This window comes from Ranitomeya variabilis, chromosome 3 (assembly GCF_051348905.1).
Source record: "Ranitomeya variabilis isolate aRanVar5 chromosome 3, aRanVar5.hap1, whole genome shotgun sequence".
In the NCBI taxonomy this organism is placed as follows: Eukaryota; Metazoa; Chordata; class Amphibia; order Anura; family Dendrobatidae; genus Ranitomeya; species Ranitomeya variabilis.
Genome location: NC_135234.1, coordinates 340,739,383 through 340,755,041, shown reverse-complemented (window position 1 = coordinate 340,755,041; position 15,659 = coordinate 340,739,383).

Here is a 15,659-nt window from a genome sequence, read left to right as displayed (position 1 = left end):
AAAACGCAGCAAAACGCATGCACAACGCTGCGTTTTGCGCCGCATGCGTCCTTTTTTTGATTGATTTTGGACGCAGCAAAAATGCAACTTGCTGCGTCCTCTGCGCCCGGATGCGTGCGCTGCAGTGACGCATGCGGCGCAAAACGCGGAGCGCTGTCATTCAAAACACGTCCACTCATTTTGGTGTTTAGTCCCAAAATGGAGGATGGAAGAAGAAAAGGGTTGGCCAAGGAAATGACATCATTTCTTTTTTTTTTTTCCCCCACTGCAGTTAAAGCTTTATTTGTGTCAAACACAGACAATTTGCAGAGAAAACTGCATACAAAACGCACCAAAAAACGCACCAAAAAACGCACCAAAAAACGCACCAAAAACGCACCTGCGTTTTCTGCAGAGACCTGCAGATTCAGTCAGGAAAAAAAAAGGATGGAAATCCTGAACGTGTGAACATAGCCTAATACAGTAATTAAACAGAAAAAAAACACCAAAAAAAAACAACCCTGCTCGTGACAGCTTGCAATCTACACTAAGTAACAACCATAACAATAATGAAATTCCAAAAAAACCAACCTGCTCGTGACAACTTACAAACTACAATGAGGTGGGGGAGATAAAAACTACAGGGAAATGTATTTACAAGGATGTATTTACAATGATATTACTGAGGTTTGTCGAAAGTTGTGGAGACATGAGGACAAGGATGAGGAGGAGAGCATGGTCAGTTGTCCTCTTGGTGATGACACGGAAGTATCGACTGTTAGCAGTCTTGCACACATGGCTGAGTTTATGTTCCGCTGCCTTTCCTGTCACCCTCGCGTTCTCAACGTTTTGGGTGACAGGGAACACTGATTGGTGACACTTCCACCAACGCTACAAGGAGAACTTTATTATTTCTCTTATTCCAGAGGCAGACAGGTGTACTACGATGTTGGAGGACCATAGGGCCCTACTTGCTGAATTATTAAAAAAAATTCCCATCTGAAAACGCTGACAGAAGAGGTCACAGTTCGTTGGCCAAGCAAGTAGTACAGGTGAGAGAGACACAAATCCAATCCAGCAGAGGCAGTGGAACACTGACAAGGTTCGGTGAGAGTTTTCTCACACTCTCCTATCGCCCTGGCCCTGAGGCGTGGAGGACTCTCACAAGGAGTGCTTTGTTTGGGAAAATGCTGAGGGAGTACCTTGCTGACCGTACCAACGTCCTCTGTCATTCCTCATGAACATGAACAGAACATGAACTGTGACTCTATTGCGAACGTGCGCTGTACTCGTGGTCATGGAGTACATGGGGCCTCGCTTTCTGGCGGTCACTGTGAACATGGCTCCTCGCTTTCTGGCAGTACCGCTCTTATTGGCGGGAGCACACGCCTTCGTAATACAGAGACAGAGTACAACACCGCAAAAGCGTTCACACTCTGGTCCTCAGACTTTCTAAGTGCGTAGTGACTGCCTCTAGGAACAAGATGATGATGGTGGTAGAAGTAGTTGGAGCATTTAACACAGTCATGACGCAGCCATAACAACTTGAAAGAGAAGTATTTTTAACGAGATATCACACTGTTCGATATATGGCCTGTATTTGTTAATTTTTGTGAACTAAAATAGTGTACCTAACTAGGGTAACAGACAGCAAATAAAGCTGAATGTAGGCCTGAATTTCCACATTTCGGAGGCCACAAATAAATCTGACGTCGGACAGCGATAACACACTGGCAAATATGTGGCCTTTTTATATTTTTTAAGCTAAATAGTGCTGTATAAAATTAGAGTATCAGACAGCAAAAAAAAGTGGTACACCGGCCTACAATGACCAAACTTGGAGCACGTAGACATATGAGGGCTGTCACAGAAATACCACACTGGCAAACATGTGGCCTGCATTTTTTTACATGCAAAATAGTGCTGTATAGAATTAGAGTAACAGACAGCTAAAAAAAGGTACACCGGCCTACAATGAGCAAACTTGGAGCACGCAGATATATGAGGGCTGTCACGGAAATACCACACTGGCAAAAATGTAGCCTGTTTTTTTTTTAAATGCAAAATAGTGCTGTATGGAATTAGACTAACAGACAGCAAAAAAAGTGGTACACCGGCCTACAATGACCAAAGTTGGAGCACGCAGATATATGAGGCCTTTTTCGGTGAATTTAAAACACACACAAAAAAAGTGGCACAAGGCTAGCACACACAACTATGCTACGTATGCTTGACAAACTATGATTTTTTTCAACAGGCCTCAGTCTGACAGAACAGACTGTATATTTTTGTTTTTTTGGGGTGAATTTTTGGAGAGAAAAAAATCCAACTAGGTATATAGTAAAGAAGCTGCAGCAGCAGGCAGTTATGGAGCTTTGGGAAGGATGCAGTGGGAGCAATGGATGCACAAACAGTGCCTGCAGGCCTTGCACTGATGTGGATATGCTGTGCCCTGCCTACCTAGTGCTGCAATATTGAGACCCACGAATTAGCCCTAAAAAGGACTGTTGGTTTCTCAGGAGTTGTGGATGTAAGAGTTGCAGACCTACACTAACTATAAAAACCACGATTCTGATCCTATCTCGGCAGCAGCTCTCCCTACTCTCACTGAATCCGGAGGAGAATGCGGCGAGCATGGCGGCACCAGGTCTCTTCTGCTCGGGATGATGCTGTGTGGCCCAGCCAATCACTGCATGACCACAGCAAAGATGGCTGCGGCATTTCATGGCCTGGCAGAGAACCCCTGCACCGTGATTGGGTCTCTAAAGTCCACCAAAAACGCTGGGTGGAGACACTAGTTACCGCAGAATAATACCGGAAATGCTCGCTGCTCGCCGAATACACCGAGCATAGTGATACTCGGACAAGTAACGAGTAGTGGCGAACACGTTCCCTCTTCACTAGTGTTTATGTATCTGTTTGCATCAGAGCTTTATTATATATGCATTGCGTATATGGATGTTCTTGAAAAAAACACAATTAAAAAATAACATCATTGCATTTTTAATTGCAGAATCAAAGGTTTTCTGTTGTATTGAAAATGCGGGTGTACATCTGCACCAAAAACACATCAAATAAGGAGAAATTGCATAAAAGAAAACAAACACAATAATCAAAGAAGATTGTTATTGCATCGTGTGATGCAGACACCTACAGAAAAAGTTCAGAAAAAACAATTCAGAGAAAAAAATTAAATCACACCATTTATACCATTTACCGATCACCATAAATTGTGCTGTTCATTTAAAAAAAAAAAAAAAAAAAGCGTAGTAAAAATTACATTATTGAAATTGTTTTTCATTTTTTTTTAGTAATGTTATAGGAAAAAAAATCTTTTATTTTCCCTCTAAGGGCTGTCCCACACGTCCAGATAATTCCGGTACCGGAATAAATCGGTACCGGAGTTATTCGTGTCCGTGTGCCTGTGAACTCACGTAGGCCATACGTGCGGCACACGTGTGCCGCCCGTATGGCGAGTGGGTACCACACGGAGCGTGTGGTACCCACGCGTGTGGTACCCTGCATCGTGCTGAAGCCGTGATTCATATGTTCCCTGCAGCAGCGTTTGCTGCAGAGAAAATATGAATAATAGTGTTTAAAATAAAGATCTATGTGTCCCCCGCACTCCCACCCCCCCTCCCCGCTGTTCAGAAAATACTCACCCTCTCCCTCGTTGGCTGTCGCGGCTTCCTGGTCTGGCCCCATCTTCTCCTGTATGCGGTCACGTGGGGCCGATCATTTACAGTCATGAATAAGCGGCTCCACCTCCCATAGGGGCGGAGCCGACTATTCATGATTGTAAATGAGCGGCCCCACGTGGCCGCATACAGGAGAAGGCGCGGGGCAGAGAGGAAGGAGTGACAGCCAACGTGGGAGCGGGTGAGTATTTTCTGAACAGCGGGGGGGGGCGCACGGGGGGTGGGGGGGCGCACAGGGGGTGGGGGGGCGCACAGGGGGTGGGAGGGCGGGGGACACATAGATCTTTATTTTAAACACTATTATTCATATTTTCTCTGCAGCAAATGCTGCTGCAGGGAACATATGAATCGCGGATTCAGCACCAGTGGGGGGGACAGCGCTTACTGTAGCGCTGTCTCCGGCACGCCACACGGAGACCGGCCGTGTGAGGTGCGTGTTTTACACGGACCCATTGACTTTAATGGGTCCGTGTAATACGTGCGCTCCCACGAACACTGACATGTCTCCGTGTTTGGCACACGGAGACACGGTCCGCAAAAAATCAATGACATCTGCACAGATGCATTGATTTTTATGGGTCTACGTGTGTCAGTGTCTCCGGTACGTGAGGAAACTGTCACCTCACGTACCGGAGCCACTGACGTGTGAAACCGGCCTAACATACAGGAATATAGATATAGACTATTATGTACAGATGTATCTCTGTACCAGTATCACCTGACTACAGGCTCAGAGCCTGATAATGTAGCTTCAGGGTGACAAAATTCTCTCATACTTATCAATGGAAGCTGTGGCTCATATCTTTAATTGCTTCCTTCAATGACAGAGGTTGTGTGTTTGATTTGTGGAGATACAAAATCAGAAGAAGCAAAAAATACATTTCTGTAATTGTCTTTCATTATTTTTTAAGTAATTTTACAGAGTAAAATCTTTCTTTTATTTTCTCTTTGAAATACATGGATATAGAGACACAATTTATAAAGCAGTGTATTTGTATGTACCCATATACAATATATGGAGTGCAGCTTCAAGATTACAAAATTTTTGTCTGTTTGTCAGTTGAAGCTGTGGCTCATAATTTTAGCTGCTGCCTGCAAGGGTAAATGTTGTGGGTTTGATTTTTGGGAAGACCACATTACCAGATAAGATAATTGCATGTTTGTAATTATTTTTCATTATTCATTAGTAACTTTATAGGAAAAACATATGACCTTTTTCTTAACTTCTAGAATACAGGATCATAGAAATATATTGCTATGTGCAGATGCATCTCTATGTGCCAGTATAATCTGTCTGTGGGCTGAGAATCTGCATTGTAGCTTCAGGTATACCAAATTAACCCAATGCTGTCAGTGCTGTCTGTATATCTACAGTCTGCAATGATGAAGGTTGGTGGCAGTGGGGTTGATTCAGTTGGAGACCAGATCTCAAGTAAATAAAATAATTATTTATTCAATTACTTTTAAGTATAAGCGGAGAGATGCTGGCCCCATCCCCAAAGGAGGATGAAACGCCCCGCAGAAGAAAGAGAGTGCGTGGTGTTCCAGGACAGCTCTGACATGCGGGGACAGAGAGACAGCAGGCCCCTTCCTGCATTGAAACAGGTGATAGGACTTCTTTTATTTTCCTTCTAAAACACAGGGTCATGGAATTACACTGCTATCTACAGATGTAGCTCTATGTACCAGTATCATCCTCCTATGAGCTCAGAGCCTGTAATGTAGCTTCAAGATTACAAAATTCTCTACTTGTCAGTGGAAGCTGTGGCTCATAGCTTTAGCTGCTGCCTTCAGTGATAGAGCTTGTTTGTTTGGTTTGTGGGGAAACCACTTCAGAAGAGAAAAATATATTTTTGTAATTGTTTTTCATTATGTTTTTTAGTAATGTTATAGACAAAAAAATATTTATTTTATTTTCCCTCTAAAATACAGGGACATAAATAAACGCTGCTATATACAATGTATCTATAAGTACCAATATACTGCAATATAGCTTCAAGATTATAAAATTTTATATTTGTCAGTGGAAGCTGTGGCTCATAGCTGTGGGCTCAGAGCCTGAACTGCAGTTTTAAGTGTGAAGGAGAAAATGTCCCTCCGACTCTCCCCCTTCTCTCAGTGCTGAGATCTCAAGTTTCACTGTGTCTGATAATATCAGCATTCAAGGCGCACTACTGATCTCAGCCATCTTGCTCCCTCTGGGGGGGGGAAGAGGAGGGAAGTGGGTGGTAGTGAAACCTGCCTGACCTGCTAGTTGAACTATAACAAGACCATGACTGTGTACATATAATGTCCCACAGGGGGGGTTTCAGTCATGGTGCCGATGTCCCACTAGATTACCCAGTCCATGAGCTCTTTGTGGATGGATTGCAGTATTGTGTGGATGGCCAGTTCTACGCCGAATATGCTGTTGGTCCATGAAACCATAAATGTGGAATCGTTGCCCCCACACATGACGGTCCAGGAAGAGTACTCTGACGTGACGCACAAACATGACTGCATAGATGATTCAGGAGACCGTGGGTTTTGCACATGTTCATGATAAACCTGATCCTAATGCAGATTTTGAGTTTTTTCTTGTAGATGGCTGCAGATACCACCAGGATGGGCGATTCTACATTGGATATGCAGTAGTATCCTCACATGAGGTAATCCGAGCTGAACCACTCCCTCCTCACATGTCGGTGCAGGAGGCAGAGTTGAAGGCACTCACTGAGACGTGTAGAGCCGCTGCAGGTAAAGTCGCTAATATTTACACAGATTTGAGTTATGGATGGGAAATATCCCATGATTATGGCCCTATCTGGAGAAGCAGAGCGTTTCTTACATCAGCCGTTAAGCCCATTAACAATGCAGAGCTGGTGAAACAATTAATGGAGGCATTGATGTTACCAGTCCAGGTTGGCATCGTCAAGGTGAAAGCACACACAAATGGTGACGTGGAGGTAGAGGGCAACAGAAGGGCGGACGAGGCTGCTAAAGTAGCAGCAAGGTGGCTGTTATGACCTGGTGACCTTGGAGCCGCATGAAACTTTCTCTGGAGTCGGTGGAACCTGTACTGACCGCAAATCCTGAACTAACACCGCAACTAGAAGTAGCCGTGGGGTGTGCCTAACATACCCTAGACACCTCGACACAGCCGGAGGACTAAATACCCCTATAGATGGAAATAGGAATGCTACCTTGCCTCAGAGCAGACCCCCAAAGGATAGGCAGCCACCCACGAATAATGACTGTGAGTAGGAGAAGAATAGACACACGCAGGTAGAAAACAGGATTTAGCAAAAGAGGCCACTCTAGCTAAATAGGAAAGGATAGGACAGATTACTAGGCGGTCAGTATTAAAACCCTTCCAAAAATATCCACAGCAGATAATACAAAAAGTTCCACAATCTAACTAAAGACATGGAATGTATATCTGCCACTCCAGAGAATCCAACAAGACTGAGAAAATACTGACACAATCTAAGCTGGACAAGAAAACACAAAGAATAGCACTGAATTGTGAAGCACATAGCATGTGTGCCACAGGAAAAAAAAACCCAGACACTTATCTTTGCTGATTTGGCAGAAAGGCAGGAGGAACCAAGCAGAGGTCCAACACCTCCCAACAACAATTGACAACTGGCAAGGACTAATGAATCCTGCACGCCTAAATACCCCAGTCAGAACTGCAATCAGCAGATACACCTGACCAGGACTGCAACTCAGGGGCAACGGCATTACCACCCACAACCACCGGAGGGAGCCCAAAAGCAGAATTCACAACAGGTGGCCTAGGGAGCAGTGGACGGTGGCGGGGAGTCAGCGTATTACAGCCACACTGAGCCTAGATGTCCTGAAATCCCTCCAGCTGCCCAAACAGAGAAGGAACACGGGGGAGAATGGGAGCTGAACTCGAAATGAGTATGGGAGAATAAGGATAAATTGTATATACCAAGGTCCCTGTTCCTAATCATGGCGCAAGTAACACATGGCCCCAGTCACGCCTCAAAATGTCACATGTGTACCATGGTAAATGCCTTCTGGATCGCTCCTGGTTTCAGTTACGTAGCGGCGAAACTCGTACAGTCATGCCTCATCTGTGCACAGCACAATCAAAAAAAAAAAGAAAAAAAAAAGGTCCCTAAGAAAGCGACACTCAGGCCTCTCTACCCGTTTCAGAGACTGCAGACTGACTACATACAGCTACCCAAGGTAGGAGTGTGTGAATATGTCCTAGTATGTGTAGATCTGTTCTCTGGTTGGCCGGAAGCCCATCCAGTAAAAATGTGCCAATTAATGCTAAAATGACACTTAACCCCTTAATGACAGCCAATATGTCTTTTAACTGACCTGAGATATAAGAGAATAGCACACCCATACAGGTGACAATCCAGCAGCTGTTGGCTGTATTCTATAGCTGACAAATTGCTGCATCAGCCATGATCAGTGTTTGCACCGTACAAATCTGTTTAACCCCTTAGATGCTGCTGTCAATAGTGACTACATCATTATACATGGTTAACAGAGTGTGGGGGTTTCCTCTTTATCCCAATTGGTGCCCTCAGATCATGATTGTGTGGTCCTGATGTTTGTCATGGCAATTCATGACCAAATAGCGGCCTTAAGGTACCGTCACATTAAGCGACGCTGCAGCGATAGCGACAGCGATGCCGATCGCTGCAGCGTCGCTGTTTGGTCGCTGGAGAGCTGTCACACAGACCGCTCTCCAGCGACCAACGATGCCGAGGTCCCCGGGTAACCAGGGTAAACATCGGGTTGCTAAGCGCAGGGCCGCGCTTAGTAACCCGATGTTTACCCTGGTTACCAGCGTAAAAGTTAAAAAAACAAACAGTACATACTCACCAGCGCGTCCCCCAGCCTCTGCTTCCTGACACTGACTGAGCTCCGGCCCTAACAGCACAGCGGTGACGTCACCGCTGTGCTTTCACTTTCAGTTTAGGGCCGGCGCTCAGTCAGTGTCAGGAAGCAGAGGCTGGGGGACGCGCTGGTGAGTATGTACTGTTTGTTTTTTTAACTTTTACGCTGGTAACCAGGGTAAACATCGGGTTACTAAGCGCGGCCCTGCGCTTAGTAACCCGATGTTTACCCTGGTTACCAGTGTAAAATATCGCTGGTATGGTTGCTTTTGCTGTCAAACACGGCGATACACGGCGACCTAGCGACCAAATAATGTGCAGACCTTCTAGCAGCGACCAGCAATTTCACAGCGGGATTCTGATCGCTGCTGCGTGTCAAATACAGCGATATCGCTCCCTAGGACGCTGCAACGTCACAGATCGCTGGCGACGTTGCTTAGTGTGACGGTACCTTTAGAGTCTGCCGGCTGTTGCAACCTGTTCAGAAGTGAGGCATTTAGGTGGTAAAAATACACATTTTCATTTCTGTCATGCCACTTTGCATTAATTCCTGAAAAGCACCTGAATGGTTAATAAACTACCTGACTGCAGTTTTCAATATGTCAGGGGGTGCTGTTTTTAATATGGTATAACTTTGGGGGTTTCCCAATATATGGGACTCCTAAAGTCACTTCAAACATGGATAGGTCCCTAAATAAAATATATTTTGTACATTTCCTTGAAAAAAAAAAGAAAAATTACTGCTACATTTTTAAACCTCCTAAAATGCTACCAAAATAAAAGAACACTTTAAAAACGGTGCTGATGTAAAGCAAACATGTGGGAAATTATATTCATTAATGTTTTGCTATGGTTTGACTATCTGGATTAAAGGGATAATTATTCAAAGTTAGAAAATTGCTAATTTTTTAAAATTTTTCTCAAATTTCTGATATTTTTTATAAATAAACACAAAACATATCGACCTAAATTTACCATTATCATAATGTATAATGTGTCACGAAAAAAAACAATCTCAAAATCACTGGGATATGTTGAATTGTTCCAGAGTTATTACCACATAGAGTGACATTGGTCAGATTTAAAAAATTTGGCTCTGTCACTAGGGCGTTAAACTTAAAAATTCAGAAGGCCATGACAGACACATGAAAGAATTGGGTACAGTATTTGTCTCTTGCACTCTCTTCAGTCAGATGCAATCCAAATAGAAAGACAGGCTTATCTCCTTCTGAAGTCCTGCTTGGTAGTGCCCCAAAGACTGGTCTGTACTTCCTATAAGTACTACAGCCTATGTCCAGGCCTTGCAGAAAAAGACTTAATGTGGTGCATAAACCTGTATTGTCATCCATTCCAGATCCTAATGAAAGTGCAGATGTGCATCAGTTGAATCTATCCACCCTACTTCTTCTTTCCAGGGGGGATTCAGTGGACCTCGACCATCCATGGCCAGAAACCACCAACCCTCCAAATGACCTTTTACCAGATGAACTAGGTCCCTTCAATCATGACTGTCTTGAGCACATGCTATCAGAGACTCAACATTTACCTAAGGTATCGGAAACACCGCTACCAGGAACCGACCTTGTGGTGTATACAGATGGATACAGATATGCTGATGATATTGGACGATTTCACACCAGATGGGCTGTAGTGACCCAAGAAGAACTTATTTCAGATGGATCCTTGCCACCTTCAATGTTAGCACAGGAAGCCGAACTCAAAGCTGCAACTGAAGCCTGCAGGATTGCAGAGGGGAAGGTGGTTAACATCTACACAGACTCCAGATATGTTTTTGGAATTGCCCATGATTTTGGACGACTGTGGGCCACTAGAGGATTCCAAACCTCAGTTGGGACCCCTGTGAAGAATGCCGAAGCAATTCGCCAGTTAATGGAGGCTCTGACGCTCCCGAAGACAGTAGCAGTCGTTAAGACCAAGGCTCATGGCAAGTTGGGCTCTGCAAAAGCAAAAGGAAACTACTTTGCAGATCAGATGGCAAAACAGGCAGCCCTGTGAGAACCAGGGAAAGGGGAAGTAGGGGTGTATGTGGTTACAAGAAGTAAAAACAAAGCTATGCGGAAAAATGAAGAACCACAGCTACCTCCCGTGACCAAACTAAAGATACATCAGGACCAAATGGAGCCTGAGGAAATAGACCAATGGATCAGCAAGAAGGCACTGAAAGGTCAAGATGGATTATGGCGAATAGATCCTGACCAAGACAAGTCTACCCACAGTTTGCAACCCGAGGACTTTGTCCTGGTTAAAAGGTTCACTAGAAAATCACCTCCTGAGACCAGATACGAGGGTCCGTACCAAGTTCTCCTGACAAAACCTACCTCAGTGAAACTCGAAGGGAGATCAACATGGATCCACGCTTCACATTGCAAAAAAAAAATTGGACCAACCACCCGAGTAATACATATCCTTGTCATCATCTACCTAATGTTGTTATGTATAGGAAATGGGTAACAGGTAGCTGTAACTAAAGAAAAGGGAATTATTACTTTCTGGTACAATTCCTCGAGTGCAGTGGTGGCTACATATGGGTTTGATGCTTGTGACATAATACAGGGAAGTGGGTGTGGGGAGCCAGAAGTGTCACGACTCTCGGGAAAGACAGAACAGTTTGTATTCTTTATTTGTGGTAATTGGGAAAGAAGAAATAAAAACTGTGGTTCTTGGGCATCTGTAGGATGGGATACAAGTGATAAAGGGTGGGGATATAAACCGACCCCTGCCTTCAAACAAAAGAGTCCTTACTTACGTGGAGGGCCATCATGCCTTTTCATCTTATCCCTGAAGGTTCGCTTTTGACTAATCAGAAACAGCCCCAACATATTAAAGGGGAATTGCCCCCAAAGAAAGCTTTGACCCTCATGTTCATTTTCCTACACTTTTGAGCTACTAGTATTGTGTAAAAACATCTAAATTTCCATTGACAGACGAAGTTGGAATAAGATGAAGTTTGAAGCGGAATGAATTGAAGATGCATATTTTAATACCTTTTTATTACGATTTTTGAGAGATATATTGAATAGTGATGAGCAAACGTGCTCGCCACTGCTCGTTACTCGCCCAAATATTACTATTGCTCGGTGTACTCGGCGAGCAGCGAGCATTTCCGGTATTATTCTGCGGTAACTGGTGTCTCCACCCAGCGTTTTTGGCAGACTTTAGAGACCCAATCACGGTGCAGGGATTGTCTGCCAGGCCATGAAACGCCGCAGCCATCTTTGTTGTGGTCGTGCAGTGATTGGCTTGGCTGTACAGCATCATGCCGAGTATAAGAGACCTGGCGCCGCCATGCTCGCCGCATTCCGCTCCGGATTCAACGAGAGTAGGGAGAGCTGCTGCCGAGATAGGGTCAGAATCGTGGTTTTTAGAGGCAGTGTAGGTCTGCAACTCTTACATCCACAACTCCTGAGAAACCAACAGTTCTTTTTAAGGCTAATTCGTGGGTCCCGATATTGCAGCGCTAGGCAGGCAGAGCACAGCATATCCACATCAGTGCAAGGCCTGCAGGCACTGTATGTGCGTCCATTGCTCCCACTGCATCCTTCCCAAAGCTCTATAACTGTTTGCTGCTGCTTCTGCTTATTTGCTATATACCTAGTTGCAGTTTTCCTTTTTTTTTTTTCAAAAAATTCACCCCCCAAAAAAATATACAGTCTGTTCTGTCAGACTGATGCCTGTTTAAAAATCATAGATTGTCAGGCATACGTAGCATAGTTGCAAGTGCTGGGGCCCTAGCAAAACGGAGGGGCCCATTTTGACAAGTGTGACCAACGTTTTACTATTGATGCGGCCTATGCAGCATCAATAGTAAAAAGATATAGTGTTAAAAATAATTTAAAAAATAAAAAATCGTGCTATTGTCACCTTCCGGCAGCCCCCGGCAGCCTTCCCGATCTTTGCGATGCTCCCGGCAGCTCCCGTTCCCAGTGATCCCTTGCAAAATGACCCCAGATGACGTAGGATCACACGAGACCGCTACGTCATCACAGGTTATTGTCGCAAAGCATCACTGGGAACGGTAGCTGGCGGGAGCATCGCTAAGGCATGGGCTAGATCCGGGGGCCGCCAGAAGGTGAGTATATAACTATTTTTTTTTTAATTCTTTTTTTTAACAGGGATATGGTGCCCACACTGCTATATACTACATGGCTGTGTTATATACTATGTGGCTGCTATATACTACATGGGCTGTGCTATATACTATGTGGGCTGTGCTATATACTACATGGACTGTGTTATATACTACGTGACTGTGTTATAAACTACGTGGCTGCTATATACTACGTGGCTGTCCTATATACTACGTGGCTGTGTTATATACTACGTGGCTGCTATATACTATGTGGGCTGTGCTATATAGTATGTGGCTGTGTTATATAATATGTGGCTGCTATATACTATGTGGGCTGTGCTATATACTATGTGGGCTGTGCTATATACTATGTGGGCTGTGCTATATACTACGTGGCTGTGTTATATACTACGTGGCTGCTGTATACTATGTGGGCTGTGCTATATAGTACGTGGCTGTGTTATATACTATGTGGCTGCTATATACTACATGGCTGCTGTATACTATGTGGGCTGTGCTATATACTACGTGGCTGTGTTATATACTATGTGGCTGCTATATACTATGTGGGCTGTGCTATATACTACGTGACTGTGTTATATACTACGTGGCTGCTATATACTATGTGGGCTGTGCTATATACTATGTGGGCTGTGCTATATACTACGTGGCTGTGTTATATACTACGTGGCTGTGTTATATACTACGTGGCTGCTATATACTATGTGGGCTGTGCTATATAGTACGTGGCTGTGCTATATACTATGTGGCTGATATATATACTATGTGGCTGCTGTATACTGCGTGGGCTGTGCTATATACTACGTGGCTGTGTTATATACTACGTGGCTGTGTTATATATTACGTGGCTGCTATATACTATGTGGGCTGTGCTATATACTGTGTGACTGTGTTATATACTACATGGCTGCTATATACTATGTGGGCTGTGCTATATACTACGTGGCTGTGTTATATACTACGTGGCTGTTATATATTATGTGGGTTGTGCAATATACTATGTGGACTGTGCTATATACTACGTGGCTGTGTTATATTGTACGTGGCTGTGTTATATACTACGTGGCTGCTATATACTATGTGGACTGTGCTATATAGTACGTGGCTGTTATATACTATGTGGCTGATATATATACTACGTGGCTGCTGTATACTACGTGGGCTGTGCTATATACTACGTGGCTGTGTTATATACTACGTGGCTGTGTTAAATACTACGTGGCTGCTATATACTACATGGGCTGTGGTATATACTACGTGGCTGTTATATACCATGTGGCTGCTATATACTATGTGGGCTGTGCTATATACTATGTGGCTGCTATATACTAAGTGGGCTGTGCTATATACTACGTGGCTGTGCTATAGACTACATGGGCTGTGCTATATACTATGTTGGCTGTTATATACTACGTGGCTGTGTTATATACTACATGAGATGTGCTATATACTATATGGGCAGAATGCTGGACATGGGGGACAGAATGCTGGACACGGGGGGCAGAATGCTCAACACGGGGGCAGAAGCTGGACATGGGGGCAGAATGGAGATATGGGGCATGATTGGAGACACAGGGTGCAGGATGAAAGACATGGGGGTATGACTGGAGACACTGGGGGCATGACTGGAGATACTGGGGGCAGGATTGGGAACAGATGGGGCAGGAATGGAGATACGGGCATGATTGGAGACACAGGGCTGAATGGAGATACGGGGCATGATTGGAGACACAGGGCAGGATAAAAGACATTGCATGATTGGAGACACTGGGGGCAGGATTGGAGACAGATGGGGCAGGGTTGGAGACAGATCGTGCAGGATCATATCATGGGGCAAAATGGATACAATGGAGACAGATGGGGCAGGATGGGGAGATCATATGGGGCAGAATGGATACTCATGAGGGCAGGATGGGAGAACATATGGCTGAAGCCAGGAATGGGACACACAGGGGCCAGGATGGGGAATATTATTACCATAGGGGCTAATTAAGGGATATTATTACTGCAGTGATGTATTTATTTTATTTTTTGAGTATACTGTTTTAAATGGGGGACGATCCTGTTACTGTGTAGAGTGATACTATGTCACCTTTTTTCCTTCTTGTGGTGTAATGTAGAAGTTGGGAAAAATTAAGTATTGTGTTCTGCAAGCTGAGCTCAAGATAACTGTGTTATTTCCTGCAGAGATGAGACCTGGCTGGAAGAAGTGATGGCGGTCTGTGCTGGATGAAAGATGAAAAACAAAGATGAAGGACTTCACCTAGAGACGTCACTGGTGAGTCAGTGTGTTACCTATACACTGACACTATACACTGTATACTATATACAGAGGTCCTGTGTATAATGTCACCAGTGATCACTGTATTACCTATACATTATATACAGAGCTCCTGTGTATAATATCACCGGTAATCACTGTATTACCTGTACACAGACACTGCATACTAAGTGCAGACCTTCTGTGTATAATGGCACTTATGGTGATATTAGTATTGTGTTTTTTTTTTTTATTACTGATCAGTATTGTAGTATTCAGTCTGTCAGGACTCTGAACATTTTTTATTACCTTTTTGTGCATTACTGCCTATTTCCAAGATGGCGTCTTTGGTCTCATGTGCACTGTGTCTTCCTGCTATAAAACTCCACCCCAGCCTTCAGTCTGTGCTAGAGTATAGAGTATTCTGTCTTGCATCCAGCTCCTGACCTCTGGTGACTCCCTGGCAATATACCTGCTCCTGTGAACCTGTGGGTTTATCCTGCTACTCTGCTCTGAGTTCCTGCTGCATACACCAGTTCCAGTAATCCTCCTTCATCTGCTGCTCGTGTTTGCTTCCATCTGCATTTGCTGGACATGTAAGCTGTTTCTGCTCTGCAAGAACCTGAGACTATTACCCAGACCTCCCTGGTTGAGCTAAGATATTATTTGAACTGCCTTATAAGCATACCTATCTGTGTTGTGGACTAAGCAAGGACTTATTCGTGTCAAGTATCCTCAAGAATAATTGT